Raw genomic sequence first — 7,232 nt, forward strand, 5'->3', positions numbered from 1 at the left:
ATCATACAAAATGCATAATTTTTGCTGTTGAGAATTACCTATCAACTACAGTAAGCTGCCATTTTCAGGCATTACTTCCAGGAGTACTGGGAGCCCAACAACTGCGCATATCAAGAACATGTGTAGCATTGCCAGTAACCAGCAGGTGGCTCACCTGGGGGGAGGGCTCATCAGTGACACTGCAACATCCCTGGCAATGTAGTGCCTTATGGTGCAAACTAGGAGTCACATCATCACATGGAACAATGCTCTAGCATTTACTAAAACTCTATGATCTCAAATAAATTTCAGGTGAATGCTATAGTACTACCCAATGCAGTGAGGCCATTTCCAGTGATGCAATGGCATCAGCAAGATTCCAGTCACCCTCCCATTTTGCCCCATCTTTTCCACCTACTGCCCAGCAGAGTAGCAGAGGGGAGAGCCAGCAGGGGTGGGAGTATCCCTCTGAAGTGGGAGACCTGGCCTCCCTGAATGAATGCTACCTGCACTGCTTCCATATGTGCAGTCACCATGCTGTCTGAACAGGGGCAATATGTGCATTTGTATTCACGTACAGCTTCAGTATGCTCAAAACAGATCCCTGAAAAATCCAATTATCATTTCATGTACTGAAGCTGTTCACACATGGAAAATAGGCACATTGCCCCTGCTCAGAAAACATGACATCCACACGTACCAGGAAGAGGTAAGCATGGTAGGGAGGCTTCCAGTACGCATGAATGCAACGTCTGAATAAAAAATAAGTCTTAAATTGGCTGTGTTGATTGCTAGAAACTAAATGGTTGTTAGAAACTAAAAACTGTCATATGTCGCTAATTTGGCAGTCACTGGGTCTGCATGAATTCTACTAGAACCCTAGTAGCAGTACCTGTGAGGACTACTGATTTCTTATTGTTTCCTTTCCAATACGTAAAATTATACAGCAAAGCAATAGGCCTGAGCACATTTCAAACAGGGTAAGACAAATGTATGTTTATCTTTATTTACATGTAACCAGGAAGAGTCTCAAGATACACATGTATGTCTAAACCGCAAATGTTTTGTCATGGTGCACTGCTATGGCAGCTATATTTCCTTATCAGTGTTTCCAGTGCTCCTTGTTGGCAGCTTCCAGCAATTATCTGCTGGACTGTTTCACATTGAATGTATCAGGGTTATTATCACATGACAAGTATTAAGAAAAACAGCAGCACAAGGAGGAAGGAAGAAACGTACTGCTGCAAGCTATTTTCTGCCATTTTGGCTCTACGGCGATAAACACTGCTGTTTGGTCAAAGTTGATTATGAGACACTGTCATGTGTCAAGTATTTTAAAATTATCGCCAGCAGACAAACACCCAAGAAAGTATGCCACTACCAGATTACAATATAAACCAAAAATAGAAAGCGACAGCTAAAAGAAAGTGTCAGATTGCTGAGAGTAAAGCATCTCAACTATTATAGCACTAATACAATAAAAAGAATACTAGGCTGGTTTCAGATGACTTCACTATACTCCAAGAAGCATTTGTGATATTAAAATTTTATTGATGTTATTAGCTTGTGCTGTTTTGACAGTCATTATAAGAGATCTTGCAAATATCTGGTGTGTATTATGGAGACCCTTACCCTTCTCCAACACTGGTGTTATTTAATGCCAGGTCTATCAATAATAAGATCAGTGTGTTCCGTGATTATCTCATGGAGTCACAGGTAGACTTGGCCTGTGTGTGACCAAGACCTGGGTGAAACTGTCACCTTGAACCAGCTTACTCCACCTGGGTTCTTGGTCTTTCACCAGTCACAGGCCTATGGGGGGGGCATGGCTTTGCTTATCCGTGAATTTTGTTCCGTCAGGTCACTCCCCACCCCAACAATCTCCAGCATTGAATGTGTAGGTCTAGTGTGTGATGTAGAGGAGAATTTGGCTATCTGGTGGCTGTAGCAATCACCTAACGCACCAGCAGACACCTTGTCCTACCTGTTAGATGCTGTATCAGGCTGGGCATTGGAATATCCCAGGCTCCTGATCCTGTGTGATATTAGTGTTCATGCCGATGATGCAGCCAGGGACCAGGGACCTAGTGTCGTCCACGGAGGCACTGGGACTCTCCCAGTTTATATAGACTTCCATGCACCAAGCGGGCCACATGCTGGATTTAAATTTTTGGGATGGGGATACATGTGGATCTGATGACTACAGATTTAGTCCCATGGTCTGACCACTTTTCCCTGAAGGTCCGGCTGAGCATACCATGCCCACCCTGTTGGCTTTAGGAGGCTCTGCGGGATCCAATGCCCCCTGGTGTCTCATTGGATGAGCTGGTGGAGGACTGAGTTAACTGGCTTTCTGAAGCCATCAACGAGATTGCCCCCCAGCGCCCTCTGTGCCCCCACACCAAAGCAGCACTGTGGTACACCACGGAGCTGTGAAGGATGAAGGGGGAGCTAAGATGGCTACAGCGAAGGTGGCAGCGTGTTCGTGATGAACTGTCACAAACATCCTATAGGATGCTTATGAAAGCTTACGAAATGGCAGTGAAGGCCACAAAGAAGGATTTCTGTGCAGCCTCCATTGCATCTGCAACTTTGCCTTAGGGCAGACCAAATAGTAGAGAATTGGCTATTGGCTGTGAGGCATTTGCGAGCTACTGCGCAGATAAGATCATGGCCACAATTGAGACAGTAAAGGAACTGGAAGCCCCTTGTCTATCTTCTGGTCCCCTATTGGACCACTTCAGTTGACTCACCCGGGAGGAAGTTGACAGGACCCTGGCAGCTGTGAGGCCTACTACTTGCCTCCCTTCCTGACTAGTGAAATCTTGCTGGGAGAGCATTCAGGCCCCTCTGGAAGAAATCATCAACTTGTCCCTATCTACTAGGACTTTCCCAAAGGCTTTAAAGGAGATGGTAATTCGCCCGCTCTTGAAAAAGCCATCATCGGACTCAACAGTCCTGACCAACTACCGCCCAGTGTCGAACGTACCGTTCCTCGGTAAGGTGGTTGAGAGAGTGGTGGCCGAACAACTCAGGCCGTCCTGGATGATGCTTCCATCCTTGATCCTTTCCAGTCTGGCTTCCACCCTGGCCATGGGATGGAGACAGCTCTGGTCGCCCTTACAGATGACCTCCATAGACATCTGGATTGAGGTGTGTCAGTGCTGCTGTTGTTATTAGATTTAACAGCAGTGGTTGATATGGTCGATTATGATCTTATGACCCACTGCTTTGTCGACATAGGGATCCAGGGGACTGCCTTGAAATGGTTTTCCTCCTTTCTCCAAGGTCGGGGACAGATGGTGGCGCTGGGTGAGAGGGTCTCCCCGTGGTACCCGCTAGAATGTGGAGTGCTGCAGGGGGTGATCTTCTCGCCAATGCTATTTAACATCTATATGGGCCCCCTCGCCCAGTTAGTCCAGAGTTATGGGCTGGGTTGCCATCAGTTTGCTGATGACACTCAGGTTTATCTGTTAATGGACGGTCATCCTTCATCCGTTCCTGGAAGTCTGGCTGAAGCTTTGGATGCTGTGGCTGGATGGTTGAGGCAGAGCCGATTGAAGTTAAATTCATCAAAGACGGAGGTCCTGTACCTGGGTCATGGGGGTTTGAAGGTGGGCACCAGGCTTCCCACACTGGAAGGGACACCTCTGGTGCTGGCCCAGTCCATGAAGAGCCTGGGAGTAACACTGGATACCTCCCTATCTATGGAGGTTGCTGCAGTCGCCAGATCTGCATTTTTCCATCTTAGGCAGATCAGACTACTGAATCCCTAGGACTTAGTTATGGCAATCCGTGCAATGGTCACTTCCAGGCTTGATTACTGCAACTCGCTGTATGCAGACTTACCCTTGAAGCTGATCCAGAAATTACGGCTGGTACAAAACGCGGTGGAGTGTCTACTGACGTCGACACCTGTGCGGGCTCACATTCGGCATGTGCTCTGTCAGCTGCATTGGTTGCCGGTTGAGTACCGTATCTGCTTCAAGGTGCTGGTAATTACCTAAGGGACTGCCTCTTCCCATATACACCTCGGAGAGTGTTAGACTGTGAGAGTCAACATCTCCCGGTGATCCCTGGCCCAAAAGACATCTGCCTAGCCTCAACCAGGGCCAGGGCTTCTTCTGCCATGGCCCCCACCTGGTGGAACATGCTCCCTATCGAGATCAGGACCCTGCGGGATCTTATTTTATTTATTTATTTATTATATTTATATTTATACCCTGCCCTCCCTGCAATCTTATGCAATTCCGCAGGGCCTGCAAGACAGAGCTGTTTTGCCAGGCCTTTGGCTGAGGCAGTGGGTGTCCACATATAGCCCCTTTCCGAGGTTGTGATTGCCCACCTACTGATAACCAGCCATACCTAGTTACATCAATGGGCCAGATTCTCCCTATGGCAAGCATGACTATTGAATTTATATGTTCTAATGTGTTTTAAATTTTATTGTATTTATTGAAATGTTGTGACCCGCCCTGAGCCCATTTACGGGATGAGTGGGATATAAATGTGAAAAATAAAATAAATAAATAAAAATGAGTCTGTGGGTGTAAATCTAATCCAGCTTTCCCCAAGTTTCTCTATACAGCAGCAGACTAGGCCAAGGGGATGGGAAGACAGGGTTGCAGTGGTCTCCTGCAATTCTGTCCATCAGTCTGCCAGTTCTGAGTTTGTGCTCCTGAAGGTGGGTGACTGGGATGGGGTAGGGATTCTGCTGGTGTACCGTCCACCCTGTTGGCCAGCCATGTTTGTACCTGAGCTAGCTGATATGGTCTGGCACTAGGGTTGCCAGGTCTAGGTTGGAAAATACCTGGAGACTTTGGGGGTGGATCCAGGAGTGGGTGGGGTTTGGCCCCCACAGCTAGGATTACAAGCTCCCCCCTACCATCTGCGTGGGGATTCCCCTGCTTTTGTGGGCTCCTCCCCACCATTGGCCAGCTGGCCAATGGGGGAAAACACCACTCACAAAGGCCTCAAAACACGGCATGATGACCCAGAAGTGTTGTCATTGTGCCACTGACATCACACAGTGAAACTCTAGTTTTTGGGCAAAACTCTGTGGTAAATTTGGGCTCAGATCATAGAGTTTTGCCCCCAAACTAGAGGGTGGTGTGCAATGTTCAGCAGCATGATGACATCACTTCTGGGTAACATCATTGCACCTTGCGAGCAAAGCGTGCGTGGCAGAAGATCCTGGCAAGGCCCAAAGATCCCCCACCAGGAAGAAGGTTGTACCTGGTAACCCTACCCACAGCAAAAGGAGGACATGGTCACTTCCCTCCAAGGTTTCCACCATCTTCACCCCATCTGCCTCTTGGTTAATGTTAAGTCAAGTATGGGCGAGCCCTTTGTAGCTCCCTCCACCATAATACTAACAAGCAAGAGGTTCTCTGGGTTAGCAGAAAGGCAGAGCAGGGTATAGAGATCTCTTCCATCTTGGATGGGGTTATACTCCCCATGGAAAGCCAGATTCACAGCTTGCAAGCTCTGCATGACACAGTGGTTACCTTAGAAAACCGGGTGGCTGTGGTGACAAGGAGTGCTATCATCCAACTGTGGTGACGCTGTTCCTGGTCAGTAAGATCTAGCCACAGTGATCCATGCCTTAGTTACATCTAGATTAGACTACTGCAATACACTCTATCCTTTGAGGAATGTTGCAGCTAGACTGCTGGTCGGAGCCAGCTACCAGGAACATATGACCCTGATACTGCAGTAATTTCACTGGGAAATCATCATTTTATTTATATTTTAATGTATTTTAATAATCATTCTATCGTAAGCTGCCTTGAGTTCCACAAAGGAGAAAGACAGCTAATTGGATATGGACAATAATTAACATATCTAGCAGTTCCCTTTAGCTCCATGTTGTAAACTTGTAAAACTCAAATGTTAAAATCAGATAGTATTTTTAAAAAATAATTAAGTAGGTTCAAAAGTCACGTGATTTGCAAAAATAATGAATTTGGGCTCCTTTCTTTCTCTTATTACTTTTTAGCCTTTCTTTTCATGGTTAGGGTTTCCATTTGACCACTTATGGTGAGGGACATCCATCCAATTGGAGGTTTCACTGATGCTCAGCAGATTGGCAGGCAGAAACTGGTGCCAAAGGGTGTGTGAGATCATCCTGGGGAGAAACAGTAAAAAGAAAAATAAGGCCTTGTATACCATTATGTATTGGGACTGGAACATTCCAGGACTGTTTCTACCAGAGACCACAGAGTTCCTGACAATTTCTGGAACTACCCGGAAGTGATGAGGGTAGCTCTAGCAATCACCAGGAACTCTATGGTATTACCACATGTGCTCCCTTTCACGTGTATCCTTAGACACATGTGGACTCTCTAATTTGTGTCCGGGATACTGACCCAGAACCACAACCAATTGGGGGAATTTAACTCAGTGTTGGGGAAAACCTCTTCCCACTTCCACAGTCTTACTAGCTTGGAAAACTGACACAGTTGCCAATTAGGGGAAACAGAGCACATGATTTAAGGATCTTTACCTGGATACTGTGCAAGCAAGCTCAAACTGCCTCTAACAGGCTACCAGTAACCACAAAACAACCAGATCTTTTCTAAAGTAAGGTTTAGAATTTATTGAGGGGAAATATAGGGGTACAGGAACTGAAAAGGTACTCAAGCATGAGAACAGTGAAACTGTTGTGTTCAGAATGACGTGCATATGAACAGTTACCTGAGAGGAGAGAAAAAGTAAAAGAGAGCCGAGTCTCTGGTTCAGTGGGAATTCGGTGCCAGAGAATGACCACAAGGAGGAGTGGGGGGGAGGGGTTTAAAGGAGAGGGGTTTTTTTAAAAGATAAAAGAGTGAACAGAAAACAAGTTTACTTATCCTCAACAGACTTCTAGATGATCCAGAGATTTAGCATAGGGAAACTTTAGGCACAGCTTCCAAAGATCCCAAGGAAATCATGAGAAGGTCAGGCAGCAGAGAGACACTCTTGTGTGATAATAAAAAAGTCCCAACATCTCAGAGAGAAAAAAGCAGAGTTAGCAGCCTTTAGGTGCGTTCAGACGGGCAGCTAATCCTGCCATTGGCCCAGCTCAACGATGATCCCGATTTTTTTTATCCCGTGTTGCATGAGCAGACAGCTCCCCCTGTGAATCACCTTACCATGCGCTGACTCCGCTGTGGATTGTCTAGATGGCATCCCCCTGAAGGAGCTGCACTGTTGGGCTTTAAAAACTTCCATTGCATATGCGCATATGCGCTTCGGTGTGTGCTTGGTTTTAT

The sequence above is a fragment of the Gekko japonicus genome, unplaced genomic scaffold, assembly GCF_001447785.1.
Source record: "Gekko japonicus isolate JY-2015 unplaced genomic scaffold, Gekko_japonicus_V1.1 scaffold394, whole genome shotgun sequence".
In the NCBI taxonomy this organism is placed as follows: Eukaryota; Metazoa; Chordata; class Lepidosauria; order Squamata; family Gekkonidae; genus Gekko; species Gekko japonicus.